Raw genomic sequence first — 20,649 nt, forward strand, 5'->3', positions numbered from 1 at the left:
TTTACTAATTAAAGTGAGTTATACTTGTAAATTGTTCTTATCCCTACTCAGAATAGAGGTGAACCTAGATTCTAAGCCTGCTTCCACCAAGAGCATTATTTCCTTCTTGTGCAACCTCTGAATTCTTGCAAGGAGTACTTTATTCATTTGTCAGTTTCACAAGTAATTTTTTTAATACCTACTGTGTGCCAGATACGGGTTTAGGCACTACTGATAAAGCACTGAACCAGACAGACAAAAGTCTTGTCCTCATGGAGCTTACATTCTAGTGAAGGAGTTCAGATAGAAATGAGTAAACAGATAAATAATATAATTTTAGATAGTAGGAAGTGCAGAAATATAGTAATGTAAGGAGAGTGAGCGGGGGCAGTTAGGACTCCATTGGATAGGTTTGTTAGGGGACAGCTTCACTGGAGAAGTGGCATTTGAACGGAGACCTGAATGAAGAGAGGAGCAAGCCATGGAAGATCTGGGGTAAGCACACTCCAGGACAAGGAGGCAATGAGTATGCAGGCATGTAGGTGGGTGGAGTATTTAAGGGAAAGCAAGGAGGCCAACATGACCAGAGTACTGAGTGAAGAAGAGTGTGGTATGACGTGAGGTCAAGGAGCTAGCCAGGGGTCTGATCTTGTAAAGTCTTGAAGGCCAGAGTAGAGATTTGGATGATTCTAAATGGGTAGAGGGTTTTGAACTGGAAAAAGGCATGATCCAAATAGTATCTGAATAAGGTGACCTGGTATGGAGAATAGACTTGGGGAGATAAAGAAGAGAAACAGGGAGACCAGTTAGGAGACTATCACAGTGGTCCAAATAAGAGATGTTTATGGCTTAGCTTAGGTTGGAAGTTTGGAGCAAGTGAAAAGTGGTTGAATTCAGGTTGTGTTTTGAGGGTGTAGCTAACAAGGCTTCCCGATAGATTAGATGTGGGGTATGAAAGAAATAGTAACAAGGAGACAAGTCGTTGAGGATTATGTGTGCAACTGGGTGGTATCACTTAGAAGAAGGGGGCTGATGGGAGGAGCAGGTTTTGAGGGAATATCAGGACTTTGGTTTGATATCTTAGATGCCCTTTAGGTATCTAAGTGTCTGGACAGTGCTCAGACTGTACTTTCTATCCAAAGGTATCCAAAGTCACTTTAGATGCAAAATGTTTAAAGTTGACCTTTGCTGCTGCCAAAATAGTAGCCACTGGGGGCAGTCTGCCAGATGGCATCTTAGGTTTCTGAGGAAGAAATTAGAATACACAAAGGGGGAAATAAGTGTACAATTACATAATGTAGATTTCATATTTAATTTTATGGGAAAAGCAATATTAGTTGGCTTTTGGTTTTAAATGGAAATAGCCACTCATTGGGAAATAATTACTCTAATTTCAATTTATTTTACTTTAAATCATTCTGTGATGAAAGCAGTTATCAAGAAAGGTCTCCAGAATGGAAGGAGAGCCAAGTCAGAGGTATACAACGTGTTTTAATTCTCTCTGAAGAATTTCTCTTTAATGGCTTGTTTTTCTTTCCTTCTTAAAAGAAAATTATCAAGGTACTTTCTGCCATCTTAAAACTAAGCTTTTAGTCAAATGAAACAGCTTTTCTGTTTTTGAAAATGTTGTGTAATGCTTTAATTTAGCTTCCCAGAAATGCAGATTGAAGACTTTTATTAACTTAAAATATCTTAATTTCCAATGAAGATCAAACCCTCCTAAATTACCTGTAACTTAAATGGCATATTTATCATTTCTCAGTACCAGTGGATAACTTCTCCATCGGTGAAGGAACCAGCCAAAGCTGCTAGACAGAAAAAGAGAACTATAAATTTGGGAAGTGGTCAAAAAGGAAAAGCTACTATTAGAATTGGTAACTCTTTCTTTTTTTTAATGCTACTAGAACTTTTACCCCTTATATTTTCCGGTGTGCTAAAATTAAAACAGCCTTAATGGTTATTCCTTAACGGTTAGCTGTCAATATTATTTGTGGTTCTTATGGAACGCGCCTAGGATGTACCTGACACATAGTGTTTAATATGTATTAGATATTAATTTTAATATGATAAAGCTCTTGAAGTGACAAAATCCATATCCAGATACGAGGTCACCTTTTCTCCCTTTCATGTGGGGTCCAGGCCTTAGGAAAGAGAGGGAAGCATGTGATGTGTTTAGTGACAACCCCAAAATAAAATAAAGTAGGCAGAGCCCTTGGCGCTTTACAGATATTAATACATTTTATTGTCATCACAACCCTGTGAACAGACAGTGTTTTAGAGCAGCGCAGACAGGTTAGGGTCAGGTGCAGCGGGGAAGTGGGATCAAGCAGGATAAGAACATGGGGAGAGTTGGGGCGGCTGGTTCCAGAGCCTTTACTAAGGAAACAACAAAAATCACAGATGAAAATGACTGTTTTTTCAAAACAGGAATCAGTGGAAAAACTAGAAATGATCATGTTCAGAATTGTGATCAGTTGTGTCTAAATATGTAAAAGTAAGTTACTTTCCCATAAGCCAGAAATAACAATAAAAAACAAGGAAAGATCCCATTCGCAATAGTCACAAAAATTAGTAAATATCTAGAAGTCAATTCAGTGTTCACCTGAAGAAGCTAGTGCAAAAGGATAGATGAAACATTTTAAACATATATGTTAACATTAATAAAATGTAATGTTAACATATGATCTATTAACATATAAAGCCACTGGCAGAGGGAAAGACAGATCAGTGGAAAAGTCCAGAAACTGGTCCCTTTTACTTGAGAATTGTATTTTAACTTAGACAATTTTAAAGTCTAACTTGACTTTTTGTCTAATTGACTGATTGAAGCATTGATAATTCATTTAAACAGAAATTCGATATTTGCCTCACAGCATACACAAATTCTAGTCAGTTGAAAAGATGCAAATGCAACTAAATGCAAGAAGCAAATATAAAATACAGGAGAGAATTTCTGTGTAAGTGTAGGGAGTACAGAAGCCTTCCTAAGTAAGCCATAAAACTCAGAAGCCATAAAGTAAAAGATATTTAATTACATGAAAATTTAAAACTTTTCTACAGTTCAAGACATAAACAAAACAAAATGACAGGCACCAAAGTTTGGTAGTGTATTAACATAGAAAGGTTACTGTTGATATAGAGAAGAACCCACAAATTAATGAAAAAGGATAATCAGATTTTAAAAAGGCAGGGGGTGGTTTCTAACTGTATGAGCAAACAACTCAGAAGAAACACAGCTGGCTAACAGACAAGTGAAGAGGGGCCAACTTCTTTAGGAAATGCAGATTAAAACCATGGGATTTTCTTCCCCTCTGATGGGCAGAAATTCTAAAGACTGTTAACATCTGGTGTAGACAAGGGAACAAACACACTTTGCATATGTTAAGTATAATAAATGTGTTCCATTTTGGAGCGAGGTTTGCAGCATCCATGAAAGTTCAAAACTCTCTTGCTCTTTGATGAAAGACTTTTACTTCTAGGCACCTGCCCTCTGCCAGTACTCTGTCTTGCACAGAAGTGTGCATAAAATCAGGCCCCCACAAGTCCAATGAGGGATACTTACATAATGGGGAAAATCTAGAGACAACCGGATGTCCTTCAGTAGGGGTCTGATGAAGGAAATTAGGATCCCTCCGTGATATGGAGTAACGTGTGTGTGGAGAACGGGGAAGGTCTGTGAGCAAACTGGGAAGATGACCTGATACATCATCAGGTTAAAAGGAAAAAAAGCAGGTGTAGAAAAGGACATGTCTATTATTCCACTTAGAAACCCACAATGTTTGTATTTGTAAATACTATATATGTATATATGTACATATGGAAACATGCATATATACACGTATACACATTTGTGTATCTGATCCTGAAAATGCACAAAAGACTGTTAATGGCAACCACCTCTATGGAAGGGAATAGATCTTTATATGTTTACTCTAGTTTTCCTAATCGTGTGCAAATTTAGAGTTAATTTTTTATTTACAAGTTAGGCAGTCAGGAGAGGCCTAGTGACTATTTTGTGGGCTTCTCTCACCTCAGAATGCACTCTTCACGCCCTTCTTGTTTCTGGTTTGTCTTTTGGAGCAGACACCACTGAAACGAGTGTCTTGTCATCGCTTGCTAACTGCCTGTGATTTTCTTGGCGCCCTCCTAACCCTCACCACCTTTGTGAGATGCTGTTTTGCGCTGAGGTGGTGCCTTTCCCCTCACACATACCCCTCTGGTACCTTGGGAAGTCCCGGGGTTTCTCAGTGGGCATTCTAGAATACTCATCCCAGAGATGCAGTGGGTTTTTCAGCCACATGCATTTGGGGAAAACTGTGTTCCTATATGAATTATCCTCTTGGGAGTTCACGATTCACCGGAGCTCTTGAGACGCTCTAGGAAGTTGAGTCAAGAAACCCTTGTAACCCTGTTAATTCAGGATTTCCTAAATGTCTATGACTGACTGTGGCACCGCTTTTCCAGTCACAACCATCCTTATCAGCTTCCGTCATAGACTCCCTGGGGAGCGCTGCTCAGACTCTGTCCTGGAAGCTTTGTAGTCCCAGGATTACCCGCTGCTTCCACTCCCACCCGGCCCCATGGAGCGCTCTGTCAGCGTGGCACCTTCTCCCTGCCCCCCAACTCATCCAGGCCACAGTCCCTGCCCCCGCTCTGGGATTTAGTGATAACGCCTGGGAGCGGTGGTCCAGCACAGCCCACGGCAGTGCTCGGTGTGGCTCACAGGGTTTAAAACACACAATTTGAGCCCTTATTGGAACATGGGAAGATGATTTAAATCCAGATGTCTCATTTCATAATCCCCGTGTCTCTGAAAGTGGGAGAAACAGACTGGGAGGGCCGTATGTTTCAAGCAAAAGGGAGACTCTGTTTCTCTGTGGGAGTAAAGAACGGGCCCTCACAGTTAACAGGTAACGTAGGGAGTTTGCTGAGTCTGTCATGTTGGGTCTGTTATACTCATTTATATGACCGTTGGGTCCCTGTTGGCATTTGCATTTACTGCCCATGCTTGAAACTCCCCAGTGTCCCTGTCTTGGTCACGAGCCCGAATTCTGTTGACCTAGAAAGTTCTTTGTGGGAGCTTTCTAGCAGGCCTCTCCACCAGTGTCCCCACCCTCCAGCCCCTATGTCGTAGTGCTTTTTCTAAAACGCAGAACTCCTTGTTGTGCAGACCTGATTGCTCCTCGTTGCTCCAGGATCCGATCGATCCAGTTCCCAGGAGAGCGTGTCTGCTGGGCCTTCTGCGGTCTGCAGTCCTGCCCCGAGCCAGGCACCCAGCACCCCAGGTGCTGCAGAGAACTTGCTGGTATCCCCCGTGCCTTGGCAGACACAGCTCTCTGCCAGATGCCCTTCCTTCGTCTCCCCCGTCCTGACCCCTCCCACTTCCCTTCCTCTGAAACCTTCAACCTTCTCTCGGGCAGAGTTACTTGCTCAGCTCTGTGCTTCCACAGCGCTTGTCCTGTGGAATTTGAATTCCCTCCACAGCCATCTTGCTAGGTTGGGAGCAGCTAATTCCGCTTCATCTTTTTCTTCCTTCCCTCAGCCCCACGCCAGGGACACTCTCGGGCACCGTGCAAATTTAATCTTCAGTTTCTAGTTATGACATTGTTGCTGTCATGATACCACCTATGTTCACAGTAGGATGGGTAAATGTGTGGGGGACGACTGTCAATACAGATTCTTTGTAAATCCAGGTTCTTAATTCTTCCCCCTTTTAATATTTTTTCCCCTGAAAGCATGTGTCCTTTTTGCTGCTCCAGCTCTATAATTGGACTGTCACCTGGGGAGCCTGAGGCAGCAGAATATCAAAGAGAGTAGACACTAAATTTTTAATGTAAGTGTCAACCAGGATACCTACTACCTGTGCAAAGAGGGGCCCAGAATTCAGGCTCAAAGCCTATTACCAGATACTTGGTTTCCCTGCTTGCGTCTCTTCTGTCCGTCGATGGTGCACTTGACTCCTATTAACTTTAACAGGAATTGTGTGTGTGCCCTGAGGGGCGAGCATAGCTTTTAATGGGGGCTTCCTCACACTGCTTTTCTTTGTTGCTTACTTTTAATGAATTCCACCCACCCTCTAGAAGTGGAAGAATAAGACAGGATGTGTTTGAGAAAATAGAGAGAGTTATTACATATTTTCCTTGTAATCCAGAATAGCATGTCAGCTCTTCTGTTTGTCTCCTTTGGTTGTCAGTGGAAGATAATTTTGGCTTGCTTACTTTCCAAATGAGAAACTGAAGTCAAATACTAATGTATCCTAGATGAAACTTGACCCATTCATTTTTGAGAGTCTGTATGAGCCCTGTGCAAGGTGCTGAGAATAAAAAGACAGATTTATTGTCTTCAATAGATATTTACATAGTATTGAATGTGTTCCAGACACTGTTCTAAATTCTATCAGTTATCTACTTTTGCATCATAGAATACTTCAAGACAGTGACTTAAAACCACAGCCATTTCTTTTGCTCAGGATTCTTTTCAGTCAGCAAGTGGGGCTGGGCTCAGTGGGGTGGTTTCTTCTGCTGGTCTCATCTGAGATCACTTATTCAACCAAAGTCATCTGGTGATTCACCTAGAGTCTCAATGGCTCCCCTCATCTGTCTGGCAGCTGGTGCTGGCTGTTGGCTGGGCCTGTTATTTCCAGCAGGCTAGCTCGGGCTTGCTTACATGGCAGTGATGTTTTGAGAGGGCAGGTAGAGAAGCTGCATGCCCCTTGAGGCCTCGGCTTGGAAGTTGCACAGCATCACTCCTGTTGCAGTCTCTTGGTCAAAGCAAGTCCACAAGGCCAGCCCGGATTCAAAAGGTGTGGAGCACTAGACCCCACCTCTTGCTGGGAGGGCTGCAGAGAATTTGTGGCCATTTTGTCCTCACATCAGAGAGGCACAACAGAGAGATTTAGTAACTTGTTCAAGGTCACACAGCTTAGGACAATACAGTGTTTTAAGTGCTTTGAAAACTGCTGCTCATTATTTTTAAATCTTACAGCCACTATTTGGACCAACTTTTTTTTTTTTCTCTGCAGCCTTGTAGAGAAAGGGTCATCCACATTGCTGTGTGGCTGCCATGGGTTGGAAGCTTCATATATGTTGTACCACTGAACTGTCATAATTAGTATGAAATGGAGATATTATTATTATTCCTAATATTCAGATGAGGAAACTGAGGCTCTTGGAAATTAAGTATGAGTCGTATAAGAAAATGTTAGCTCACTGTTCCATATGCAAGAGTGGTCTCCCTAAGTAAATTATAAATGTCCTGGCACAGATCTTTTTTTTTAATCTCTTGTTTGCATCTGGAAAATGGTTTTTAAAACCTTTCTGTTGCTTTGTTAATGGCAATTGCACATTGCAGAAAAATAGCTGGAACAAAAAACATGTTTTTCAGATGTCCAGTGGAGTCCCAGAATAGAAGCAAAATGAATATTCCATTCCACGTTGGCAACACCAAAGGAGATGATGCTTTAGAAAAAAGATTTCTCGACAAAGCTCTTGAACTCAATATGATCTCGCTGAAAGGGCCTAGGTGGTGAGTACATGTCCCATCCAGAAGCTTGTCAGAGAATTGGTTTAGTTTTCAGACGCTGAATGAAACACATCTAGGAGCCTGCCCAACCTGGAGTAGCAGTTATTGTAACTAGTTGGGAAAGACCATTTGTTACGGGGGTTCTCCTGCTGCTGCTTACAGACCCCTTAGCACGATTCCACGGCCGAGAGCATGGGGGGGGCCACACCTTCTAGGAGCTTTGGTCAAAATTACCTTTGAAAATCTCTGCTCTGACAGCACAAAGGTGCCATCCCATCTCTGGTGCTGCTGGCACAAGCCTGTTCAGTGTAAGAACAGATCACTGTTGCTCCCCTGAACATCAGAGAGAGTAGTTAATTCTGTAAGCTCCATGAAAAATTCTCACGCATGAGAATAGCTGCCCGCTCCCTGCCCCCTGTACGGCAGGCTCATCGAAGAGTTGAGCTAACCTAGGTTCCATGTGAGCGTGACGGTCCTTCACTGCGTTGGAAAGGAATTTTCTAATGACTGAGATGTGTGAAGCTCCTGGCCACCTGCGGGGGCTTTCAGGTGGCAGGTTGGACACGATGGTCTCAGGTGCTGTGACTCTCGCAGGAGCTGGTGATGGGAAGGAGGGTCGTCTTGATGCTAAGCCAGATGCTCCTGTTCTTAACGGCTGCAACGGTGGTTCTTCTGGGTCCGTGGGAGGCATTCGGGCCTCTCTGCATAATGCTGTCACCATCGAAGATGTCCAGAAGCTGGCAGCCTTCATGAAGCATTTTTTGGAGATGCACCAGCTATAAGCACATCCTAACCAATATACACTCTGCCCTTGAACAGTGTACAAAATTGAAAGTCACTTGGGCATGGCTAAAAAAACTAAACAAACTCAGTATTTTTCTCGAATGAACATGCTTATGATAGTTTTTCTTCTTTTTTCAAAGAACAGCAAAACATCCACAGCTATCCCAAGCTGTTGAAACTTAACCTTAATTCTGACTTGAACTGGAAGCTTTTAAAAAATCTTCTCTTGCTTTTCTACCAAATTCTAGCTACTGTTGTCTTTGCTGCTACTTTTTCTGCCTAGATCTCACATTCAAAGCTGCCTATGGGTTTAATTATATGCAAATTGCAGGTTATTATTTTTAGAGACACACAGACACACAGCATGGAGGGTGGGTGGGGTCCTCTAGGTGCTGAATTTTGATCCTTTGCAAGATGACAGCAGTGGGGTCTTCTGGATTCTTTCTTTATACAGTTATTCTCATAAAGCAATAAGAGTGACATCCTATATGTTTATCTAGCAAGGTCTGTTCTTAATACCAAATAGTTTATATCTCTATGCATTTATATCTCTGTGCCTTTATATTTCTAAGAATATGGTTCTTGTTGGTATATGTTGAGACTTTGAGAATGTTAGGATCCTTGACCTTGTGCATTAGAGTGTTACGTTCTCAACAGTTGTGTATCTTCCCTTCCCCCTCCCCTCTCCCTTTTTAAGCTGCTTCACAAGATTTGGAAGCTCCCTGATTCACCTTTACTTTCCTTTCAGTGGGTAGAAGAACGGTTGGTTGGTTGGTTGGTTCTTCGTTTTTCAGTTATGTTGTTAAGCTAAAAATCTCTGTTAAACTCCCTTACTGGTTGTTCATGTGACTGTTCTCTTTATGGTGTTTGACCAGTGATGCCGTGAGTTCAGGAAGATCTGTGCTGAAGAGTCTTTTCCCCTATTGTTCATCCATTGTCAGTGTTTTATGTTGACCGTATGAAGGACATTAAAGTCTAAAACATCAATGAATTTCTCTACATGCTTTTTAGACAGATTGTTCTTTTAAAAACTTTATGTTGGGAAAACTTGAGTCTAAACATAGCATCTGTGAAGAGTATTTTGTTCAAAAAGGTATAAGACTTGAGTCCTGTACATCCATGTTTTTAATGATTCAGCATACTGGTAGCTTTCCGTTGGCTTTTGGAATGGACATTACCAACAAACCACCTTACAACACAGCTGACGGTATAAAGTTCTATGAACTTTGTCCCACTTAGGCTGGAAACATGCCGCTAGGACAGTTTTGAGCTATCTTCATGTTTCGTTGGATTGTGTAATGAGGACTATACTGATATTTTGTCCCAGCTCTGCACCAATTAGTTGGGTTAGTTGGGTTTCCTGCTTAGGGCTAAGCCTTGCCAGTCTTGGTTCTCTCATCTGTAAAAAGGAGGATTGAAATAACTCCCCCACTTATCTCAGGGATATTTAAAGAGCTTAAAACGAGGGCTCCATGCAGGATGTGACTAATAACCACAGTAAATGTTTAAATAGCAAAAGCTAGCCAGTCCATGGACGCCATCCAAGTGTTCACATATAATAGTGTTCAGAGTCTATTTTGCCTCCTTCCTCATCCATTCATATGATGGTTACAAGTCCCTGTGGTTTGTACCGGCCCCAAATCTCTTGAATCTCCAGTTATTTCCAGTCCCATTGCCACAGGCAGCTCTGTCAGCCTTCAGCGGATCATTTCAGCAGCCTCATCTGCCCCCATCTGCCCCTACCAGCACAGCCAGTTGGACCATCACTTCCCCTTCATGCTCCTCCTTGGTTCATAAAAAAAAGCCCAGACTTCTGAGCCCAACGGTCACAGCTTTGTGGTGTCTGGTCTGGCTTCTTCTTTCTTGTGTTTCTGGTTCTTGGAATGTGGCGTGCATATATGCCCATGCTATGTCGGGTAAGCCTGGAGTTCCTGCCCCCGCTCAGCAAGACTGATATTCCTTCAAGACACTTGCCAACCTCCTGACCTTGTTTGTGTCTCCTGCATTGGAAGGATGCGCTTTTCCTTTGTTCTTGTAAGCGTGACCCTTTATCGCATCACAGCACCTCCATTCTGTGTTTTCCTGTGCCGAGGATGTCTGCTTACGTGCCTTCCCCATCAGAGCAAGGAACAAGCCCTTTTTCTCCACCTGCATCACCTGGCATCCTGCCTTGCCCTTAGGAGGTGCTCAGTGACTGTCTGTTTAATGAATGGAAAGGCAGGGCTTCCTGAATTTCACAAACAGCCTGCAGTAAAGGCAGAGGTACAATCTCACATACGTGGATGTTTTAATTTTTCAAAAGCTTACTATGTAATTTCATTTTTTACTAAAATTTAAAATCTTGGAGGGCTCCTAGATTCTTCTTTACAGATGTGTGAAAGTGTTTGGAAAACGTTCAGCAACTGCATTCATACCAGGACAAAGGGTAGTCACTGTTGTCTGGAGCACAGATCGCTGGAAGATACTCATTGAGCGAAAACCTTGACCTTTGTATGTCTCAAGTGAGTGAACGGATGCCAGTCTGCTGACCACGTGGAGAGAGGGGAAGGGGAAATAAGGATGCAGGCCCCGGGTCAACAGGCTGCGGGAGGCACAACTGGCCAGTCCTTAAAATTAAAAGCAAAGTGGACAGACAGGTGTCTTTCAGGCCTTGGGAAATCTGTGTAAGCCTTGGCGGCCTCATGTCCCTTTATATCCTCTGGAGTGTCCTCCTTCTTCTCCCAAACTGTTTTTGTCTATTTTTCTCTTTCAAAATTTGACAACATCTAATCATGTTAATACCACCTACGTGAGAAAAAACAGATTTGTTCCCACGTTGCTTATGTTTACCTCCACACACTGCTTCATCCCCAGCACTGCGGCTCTGTTCTTTGCCTGCACAAGAAACAAAATTGTTCTGTTCCGCGCTAGTCTGTGTTTATCTAAATATCTAATGCTGTCTCATCACAACTTAGCAGATGCTGGAAGGTTTGGCAAGCCCTTAGGTGAACTATGTGATGTAAACAAATAATTAGTCCCTTTTTTCCCCTATAGAGCTTCAGGAGCCAGTAAAACCCTGTAAAATGGACAAGACCCATTGATAGATGTCCAGCTCTGCCAAAGGCCCTTGCAGGTCTGGCCTTGTATCATTCTGGAATTAATGTTTGTTGTATCGTGTTCTTTGGAAGGAAAATAAAATGAGGAAGAATTTTCTCACATTTGATCAGACTGAACATAATTAAAAAGTGAAATGCTACTGCATCTGCAAAGAAATCAATCACTTTAATTGCAAAGAAGATTCCCCGCCTCGGTTAGTAATTGGGCTCTTGGTAATTTAGAATCATGATCCATGATAGTTTGTGATGAATTGGCTCCTTTTGGGCTAAAGAAGGTAAGAAGTTCTAATTACCCCTGGATTATTCCAGAGTGGGTGGAAAAGCTTGGTCAAAGAGATATTGGACGAGAGCTAGAAAAGCTATCAGTGAGCAATGATTTCTTGAATTTCTTTTTAAGAATGTAAAGAATAAAATAGTTCATTTGTTGTGACAAAAACCAGAGCCTGTGGTATTTGAAATCCCAGAGCAAATTGGATTTTCTAAGAAAATAGGGAACTGGGCATATTAGAAAAATTTATGTAGCCAGAAGTCCTATAGTTAGGTTATGGAAATTGGCCTTGCTTACTTGTTAGCACACGGGAATACTGACAGCCTTGGGCCTCACTTGGGGAAAACTATGGAATTCATACTTTGAGTGTTTAAATGTATAAGTAATTGGCACTAAGTTTAAGGAAGTCCAAAATGTTTTATTCAAATGAAAGCATAATTTAAGTTAGTAGAAATGTACTCAGGGCCCTAATGAATGAATCTACTAACCCAATCCCTGTTGGTATCCTAGCCTTTGTCTCTCTTCAGATTACCTAACAATACCTGAAGAATAGGCTGGATTTTAGGTTGATGCACTTATTTTGAATGGTGTGTGTTGATTTTATATATCTATATAGATGTAGATATATAGTTATAGATATAATTTCAAACTTAAAGAAAAGTTGCAAGATTAGTACAAAGAACTCTTGTATATGCTTTACCTAGATTCACCAATTGTTAATATTTAGCTTTATTTGCTTTGGCATTCACTGTCTCTCCATATATACATGGTTTTTTTCTCCTGAACCCCTTAAGGGTAAGGAGACATTGTGCCCTTTTCCCTGTAAATAGTGATTACTTCCTAAGTGAAACAACATTTTCTACCAAACCACAGCACAGTGGTCTAAGTCAGAAATTTAACATTGATACTGTTGACTGATCGACCATATTCAAATTTTGCCACTTATTCCAGTAACATCCTTAATGGCTAATTTTTTCAGCCCAGGAACCAGTCTACAATCATGCGTTGCACTTAGTTCTCATGTCACTTTGGTCTAAGTATGAAATAATTCTTCAGCCTCTTTGTTCTTCATATTATTGAGAGTTTGTGACAAGTACAGGCTGGTTGTTGTGTAGAATGATCCTCGGTCTGGGTTTGTGCTCTGTTTCCTCATGGTTGTTTCATGTTATGTGCTTTGGATGGGAGTTCCACAGAGGTGACAGTGTGTCTCTCTGTGCATCCTTACAGGAGCCACCTGATGGTCATCTGTCTCATTAGCATCTTGGTTAAGGTGGTGCCCACGAAGTTTCTCCACTGTCAAGTTATTATTTGTCACTTTGTAGTTAATAAGTAATTTATGGAGAGATATTTTGAGACTCAAAGTATTCTGTTCTTCATCAAACTTTTGAATTACTTATCTGGTTCATAGAGCCGGTAATTCAGGTGGATTTATTTGATGGAGAAGGTGAAGTGATTCTTAATGCTTACTTTCCACTAGTGTTTTTACAAGCCACTCTTCTCTCTCCCAAAGGAAAAAAAAATCCTAAAGTATAAGCACAGGTGTGCAGAACAGTTCATTGAGAAGTCAAAAGTCAACCGTTGGAAGATATAGATTCCAGGAGCTCTGAGAGTAACAAACATATTTTGAGAATGTGAACAGTATGGGCAAGTGTGCTTTTTGGTGAACCAGGGAAGGAGGAGAAGAATCCCCTGATCAGGATATAGGGACCAACTTGTAGACTTTTCCTTCCCTGTCTAGTCAAGGTTGTTTATTTCTCAATAGTTGTAGAAGTACAGCCCTTTGGCCACACAGACCTTTAATCTAACAACCAGATCATGAACCACAGAGCCTGATTATGCTTTGAAAGATGTGATATATCTATAACAACCTAAAGTTAAAGTTGCTTCTAATGACTCAAGCCTAGCAGAATAGCCCCCAAGAGAAAAGTAAAACCTTGGCTTCCATCTAGCCAGGTGAAAAGCTGTAGGCATCCCGAGAAATGAAACTTGAAGTTGAAACGTAAGAAATGTAGGAAGTTACAGGTCATTCTGCTGCAACACTATTATGCTTAGTGAAATAAGTCAAACGGAGAAAGACAAATACGGTATGTTATCACTTATATGTAGAACCTAAAAAATAAGGAATAAATGTAACAAAGGAAATGAACTCACAGATCTAGACATCAAAGCAGTGGTTACCAGTGGGTAGAGGAAAGAGGGGACGGGCAAGATAGGGGTAGGGGAGGGGATTCAGAGGCACAAACTACTATGCATAAAATAAATAAGCTATAAGGAATATAGCCAATGTTTTATAATAACTTTAAATGGAGTATAATCTATAAAAATATTGAATCACTGTGTTCTAATATATTGTTATTATAATATAATACTGTAAATCAACTATACTTCAATTTAAAAAATGATCACCACAGTATGTCTAGTTAACATCCATTACCATACATGGTAGAAATCTTTTTTTCTTGTGATGAGGACTTTGAGGATCTACTCTCTTAGCAATTTTTAAATATGCAGTACGGTATTATTAACTATAGTCACATCCCCAGGACTTATTTATTTTATAACTGGCAGTTTGTACATACTGACCATCTTTACCCATTTCACCCACCCTCCACCCCCTGCCTCTGGTAACCACCAGTCTATGTATCTATGAGCTTTTTTAAAATTCCATATAAAGTGAGATCATACAGGATTTTTCTTTCTCTGTCTGACATATTTTACCTAGCATAACGCCCTCACGGTCCATTCATGCTGTCACAAATGGCAGGATTTGCTTCTTTCTCATGGCTGAATTATATATATATATATATATATATATATATATATATATATATATATATAAAATTATATACATATATATAATTATATACATATATATAAAATTATATACATATATAAATAAATAATTTGGCATATTATGCCAAATGTCCTTTATCCATTTATCCATAGATGAACACAGGGGTTTCCAAGTCTTGGCTATTGTAAATAATGCTGCAGTGAATACGGGGGTACAGATTTCATTTTGAATTAGAGTTTCTGTTTCCTTCATACAAATACCAAATAGTGGAATTGCTGGATCATATGATAGTTCTATTTTTAATTTTTTGAGGACCTCCATACTGTTTTCCATAGTGGCTGCACCAATTTACGTTCCTACCAACAGTGCACAAGGCTTCCCTTTTCTCCACACCCTTGCCAACACTTGTTAGTTCCTGTCTTTTTGATATTAGCCATTCTAACCTGTATGAGGTGATATCTCTTTGTGGTTTGATTTGCATTTCTCTGCTGATTAGTGATTTTAGGTGCCTTTTTAATTACCTGCTGGCCATCTCTGTATCTTCTTTGTAAAAATGTCTATTCAGATCCTCTGCCCATTTTTTAGTTGGATTTTTTTGTGTGTAATTTTATTTATTTATTTATTTATGCCTGTGTTGGGTCTTCATTTCTGTGCGAGGGCATTCTCTAGTTGCAGCAAGTGGGGGCCACTCTTCATCGCGGTGCGCGGGCCTCTCACTATCGCGGCCTCTCTTGTTGCGGAGCACAGGCTCCAGACGCGCAGGCTCAGCAATTGTGGCTCACGGGCCTAGTTGCTCCGTGGCATGTGGGATCTTTCCAGACCAGGGCTCGAACCCGTGTCCCTGCATTGGCAGGCAGATTCTCAACCACTGCACCACCAGGGAAGCCCTAGTTGGATTTTTTTTCTATTGTTTTGGTATGAGTTCTTCGTATAATTTGAATACTAACCCCTTATAAGATATATGATTTGCAAAAATTTTCTCTCATTCGGTACGTTGCCTTTTCATTTTGTTGGTGGTTTCCCTTGTTGTGCTTTTTAGTTGGATGTAGCCCCACTTGTTTATTTTTGCTTTTGTTGCCTTTACTCGGATCAACGTCTTTGCATAAGTTCTGGAAACAAGTCTTTCATAGTTTCCATGGATCGTTTTTAGGGGAGAGGGTGAGTGAGATGAACTACTAGTGAAAGGAGGGTCAGTGTGTCGAAATATAGCCTCTGTTACTGTAGGTGGCCTCAAGGCCACAACTGATAGTCATTGTCTCCTTCCTGTGCTATCCATTCTCAATTCCCTTCATCCTTGGGTAATATCTCTGCTAAAATGGATGGCTTACTTGGTGGGGTGACCCTCACCCTCGTCCCTGAGTGAGTGTTCTGAGCCCTGGTCATCATTTCTTTCTCAAACCATGGCTGCTGTACTTGACCATTTACTGTGTACTTGACCATTTACTGTGAAAATTGGGAAAGGCAGTACCAAGAAATACCCCACAGACTTTTGTTTTTAATCAATCATTTTCCAATTAAAAAAATTTTGCTTCCCACAGACATTTTTATCACCCCAAAAGGAAACTCTGTACCCATTGAGAAGATACTACTTCTCTCTCTCTGTCAGGCCCTGGAGACCACTAATCTGCTTTCTTTCTCTATGGATTTACTTATTCTGGATATTTCAGATAAATGGAATCATACAGTGTGTGACCTTTGTGTCTGGCATCTTTCACTTAGCATGATGTTTGTGAGAGTCATCCACACTGTAATATGTATTAGTATTTCATTCCTTAAAAAAATGTTTTGGCCGTGTAATTGTTTGATATTTAATTGCTCCATTCCTTTTTATGACTGAGTTACTATTCCACTGTAGGTATATACCACAATTTGTTTATTCATTCATCTATTGATGGACATTTGGGTTATTTCCATGATTTTTCTACCGTGAATAGTGCTGCTATAAACATGTGTGTACGTAGGTTTGTTTCAGTGTTTGTTTTCAATGATTTAGGAGTGGAATTGCTGAGTCATACGGTAATTCTATGTTTATCCCAAAAAACACACCCCAAGAAACTTCCTGAAAGTCTGTCCCTGTCTCAGAATCAGCTTTTCAGGGAACATGACCTGCAACAGTATGGACAGTGTCCCATGAGAGCTTATTTGTGATGCCTGGGGGTCTGGAATTGGGAAGGGCTTCCCTTAGGAAGTGGCAGCTAAACTGAGGGCGAATTCAATGTTTTTTCCTTCCTTCCTTTCTTCCCTCCTTGTTTCCTTCAGAGGGATGACATAGATGTTTTACCCAGTATATCCTTTTAAAACTTTTGCATTTGAACCCTGAACTTATTCATAAGACAAATAAATGATTATTTTAAGCAGGGTTTTAGGGCTCAAATTATTAATATCATAGAACCATTATAGTGACAACTTGGATTGGAAACAATTTATTAGGAAAAAATATGGAAGGTTTTTTTTTTCCTTTTTAAATTTATTTATTTATTTATTTTTGGCTGTGTTGTGTCTTCGTTTCCGTGCAAGAGCTTTCTCTAGTTGCGGCGAGCAGGGGCCACTCTTCATCGCAGTGCGCGGGCCTCTCACCGTTGCGGCCTCTCTTGTTGTGGAGCACAAGCTCCAGACGCGCAGGCTCAATAGTTGTGGCTCACGGGCCCAGTTGCTCCGCGGCATGTGGGATCTTCCCAGACCAGTGCTCGAACCCGTGCCCCCTGCATTGGCAGGCAGATTCTCAACCACTGCGCCACCAGGGAAGCCCTGGAAGCTTTTTTTATAACAGTTTTGATAAATAAAAAAGTTGAGAAATCAGAGTGTGTAGACAGAATATTGGTTATTTGGGAAATTGTATCATAAAATGGATGGGCTTCACAAATTCTTCCATTTAGTTGAAGAAAAGAGCGCTCAGTCAGTTTGGGCTGCTGTCACAAAGTACCACAAACGGGGCGGGGTGGGGGCTTGTAAACAACAAAAATGCCTTCTCAGTCCTGGAGGCTGGAAGTCTGAGATCTAGGTGCCAGGATCATCGCCTTCTGGTGAGGACTCTCTTCCGGGTTGCAGACTGTCCACTTCTCATTGTGTCCTCACAGGGCAGAGAGCAGAGAGAAAAAGCCAGCTCTCTCATGACTCACAAGGGTAAGAATCTCATCATGAGGGCTCCATCCCGATGACCTCATCAAATCCTAATCACCTCCCAAAAGACCCACCTTCTAATACCATCACATTGGAGGTAGGGTGTCAACATGTGAATGCTGGGGAGACCCAAATATTCAGTCTATAACAAGTACTAATGGGGAAATGAGAGCTTCTATTGAGGATGTTAAGGGCTGCTACAAAGATCAACGGTACATGTGTTTCCAGAGAGAACTACAATATAGAATAAGTTCTATAAGGCGTTCACAGAATAGATTCGTCTTTCTTCCCCAAAACAGTCCTTGGTATCCAGGGACCCATTCCTGGAAATTGACTCTTGCTCAAGGAAATCCATCCTCTCATTAAAAAAAAATCTTACGAAGCTACATGGATGACACAAAGGACTTTTCCCAGCTATGAGATTCTGTGTGTAAAACCTGTTAGTCTAACTTTATTTCCAAAAGATAGACCCTCCGTGGGGTCTGCTCCTGCGGGGAAGGTGGGACCCCCGCTTGTGGCCCGGCCCCCAGGTGTGGCTTCCTCAAGTTTGGGGTGAAGCCCCCAGCCCCCCTGGGCTCTGCAGCGCTGCGGTGGGCTCGGGGGACAGAGCACGGTCTCTGGGGTTTCTCAGCAGGAGATGCCGGGCTGCCGCGCAGGAACCCAGCGGCCCTGGGTGGGGCGCAGACTCGCCAGGCCTGGGTGTCCCTGCTGCGCATGGCTGCTGAGAACAGGGTCCGCGATGAAGCTCTGCCTGGGAAACGGGGACTGTGAGCGGCTCCATCCTCCCCTTCCGTCGGCACAGCCCCATCGCAGCCCTCCTTTCCGACAGGCAAAGCCTGTGACCTGCAACCGGACGGCTCCACACCCTCAGGCCCTGGTGCTCGCCCCACGCCGGGAACAGGCACAACCCCTGGGCCGGCCTCTCTGGACGGCTCGAGCGGGACGGCTTCTTCGACGCGTCCGTCGCCCACCCCGAGCCCAGCGGCCGGCAGGGAGGTCTGAGGGCCGCTCGGGTCTGGGCGGGGCGGAGGCACGGGCTTCGCGGCTGGGCCGGCCCTCCTCGCCGCCTCCTGCCTCTGCGCCCCGGCCCGGGGTGGGTTTCTCGTGGCCCCGTCTCGTTCCCACCCCCGTCGCGCCTCTTGCCCCCCAGGTCGCGGGCTCCACCCGGAGCAGCACCGCGTCGTGAGGGTGCGGGAGGGCGCCCGCCCTCGGGCCTTCCCCGACACCTACCGGTCGTTCGCCGGCCACGTCCCGGATGGGCAGCGGCAGGTCAGTGGAGCGGAGTCGGCCGGGGTCTCCTTCCCCCTGAGGAGGGCCCGACCGGCACCGCGCACGAAGCGGCCCTGGCGGGAGGGAGACCAGGGGGGAGGGGGTCGGTGGGGAGCTTGACGCGCAGTCACTTCCAAGGGGACGCTGAGCCCCCAGAGCTGGGGGCTGGCTGGCCTCAGCACTCCCACGAGGGGGTGGTCAGGAAGGAGGGACCCTGTGCCTGGGGCCCAGGGCGCTCCTGGGTCAGGCGGAGTCACCATGTGTGTCGGGTGCCGTGGACAGCTGAGGCACGTTTAGCCCAAAGGAAAGTTCCAGCGCATTGCAGAGAGCAGACGAAATAGCCGGTGGTGAAAATTCACTGTTGCTAAGGGTTGAAACGAACCAATAATTCCTCCTGTTTCTCAGGGTGTTCCGTTTGGCTGTTAATGAAATGTATTTCCAAGGAAGGCAGGCATGTGGCTGAAAAGGCCAGCGGTGCCTGGGGGTCACAGCGAGACCCTCCCATCTCGCCCCCCTCGGCCATCCTGTGCTCTGGGAGCAGAGCTCTCAGCTACAAGTGAAACATAGTAGCTTCCATATCCGGATTCTAAGATTTTCCAAAGCCCTTTAAAGGCCCCCTTCTCTGAGTGGTGCTTGACCTGCTGGTGTTTGGGGCGGGAGGGTGGGCTGGGTGGAGGGTCTGAGCGCCATCCTGAGGGAAGGGCTTTGGAGGCCTGTGTGCGCCTGAGGCCGGGGGCCCAGTGCCCGTGTCCGAGGGGAGGCTAGCGCTGACTCCAGCCGTGCCGAGCCAGACGTCGCCCTCCTTCCCGACAAGCCAGCAAAGCCTGTCGCTCACCTTCCTGGCTGTGCTGCTTACACGTGCCCTCTGGGAAGGCCAGCCTGGCAGAGCTCTGTTCCTGCCCTTTGGGCTGCTGGTAACTGAGTACCTAGCCTGGGTGCCGGAGGGGAGGATCCATAGATGGTGGAGGCCCAGTGCCTGCCCAGGGTGCTGCCCCTCTGCTGAGGGACGCTTGCCCAGCTGGTTAGACCTGTTCGCACCCAACTGCCCACAGTCAGCGCCCAGGCTAGGAACAGCAGCCTCCCCATTTCCTCGGTGTCTTCTAGTTTTGTTCCTTTCTTCTTTTCGCTGCCTTCCTCCCCAGAGAGGCAAGATACTAATCTTCAAGAACCAAATCAGGCCATGATTTTCCAGCTAAACTCGTGACAGTTCTGCACTTCTGAATGACTGGGTACAAACATTTGCAAGGATGAGCTCTTGGGTGAGGCGCCAGCCAACTTTTCTAGCTTCATCTCTCTTGCTTGGGTGTGGGCACCCCCTGCTGCCCCAGATGCCTTGACTCCTCCACTTTCATATATTCCTTCTCCGAATGCTGCCACCACCCCATCCTGGCCTTTGGGAATGTTAGCTGGCTGTTCCCCACAGCATCCTGTCACCCTGGTCCACTCTTTCTAACCGCTGTATGCCCTTCTATGAAATCTTGTCAGGTCCAACTGGAGGAAGACCACCTATAGGTCAATTAGCTTGGGAAGGAACCCAACTGTGTGACCTGCTTCCCCTTTCCCAGTGTCTTTAAAATAACGTTAAAAAAAAAAAAAAAGAAAAAATGTTGTTCTAGAGCTCCTATACCATCTCTTACCACCAACAGAAAACCACCCCCCAAAAGGGGGACCTCATTCATATTGAAAATAACTTCTTAACGTGTAGGCATTACCTTAGGGCATTCTAGACACTGGGGGAGGGAAGGGCCATTGTATTTTTTTCTAACATTCATGTTAAACTTCTTTCCAAAGTTCTTTAAACTGTGGTATTCTTACAGATA

At 43.7% G+C, this 20,649-nt stretch overlaps 1 protein-coding gene across 1 annotated transcript in view; it reads left to right on the plus strand.

The window, feature by feature from the left end:
* The window catches only part of LOC309606438 (uncharacterized protein), a 39,876-nt gene that overhangs the window by 9,571 nt on the left and 9,656 nt on the right, over window positions 1-20,649 (plus strand). The gene's annotated exons all lie outside the window — the stretch shown is intronic.

Source organism: Balaenoptera borealis, assembly GCF_965194805.1.
Source record: "Balaenoptera borealis genome assembly, chromosome: 11".
NCBI classification, from domain to species: domain Eukaryota; kingdom Metazoa; phylum Chordata; class Mammalia; order Artiodactyla; family Balaenopteridae; genus Balaenoptera; species Balaenoptera borealis.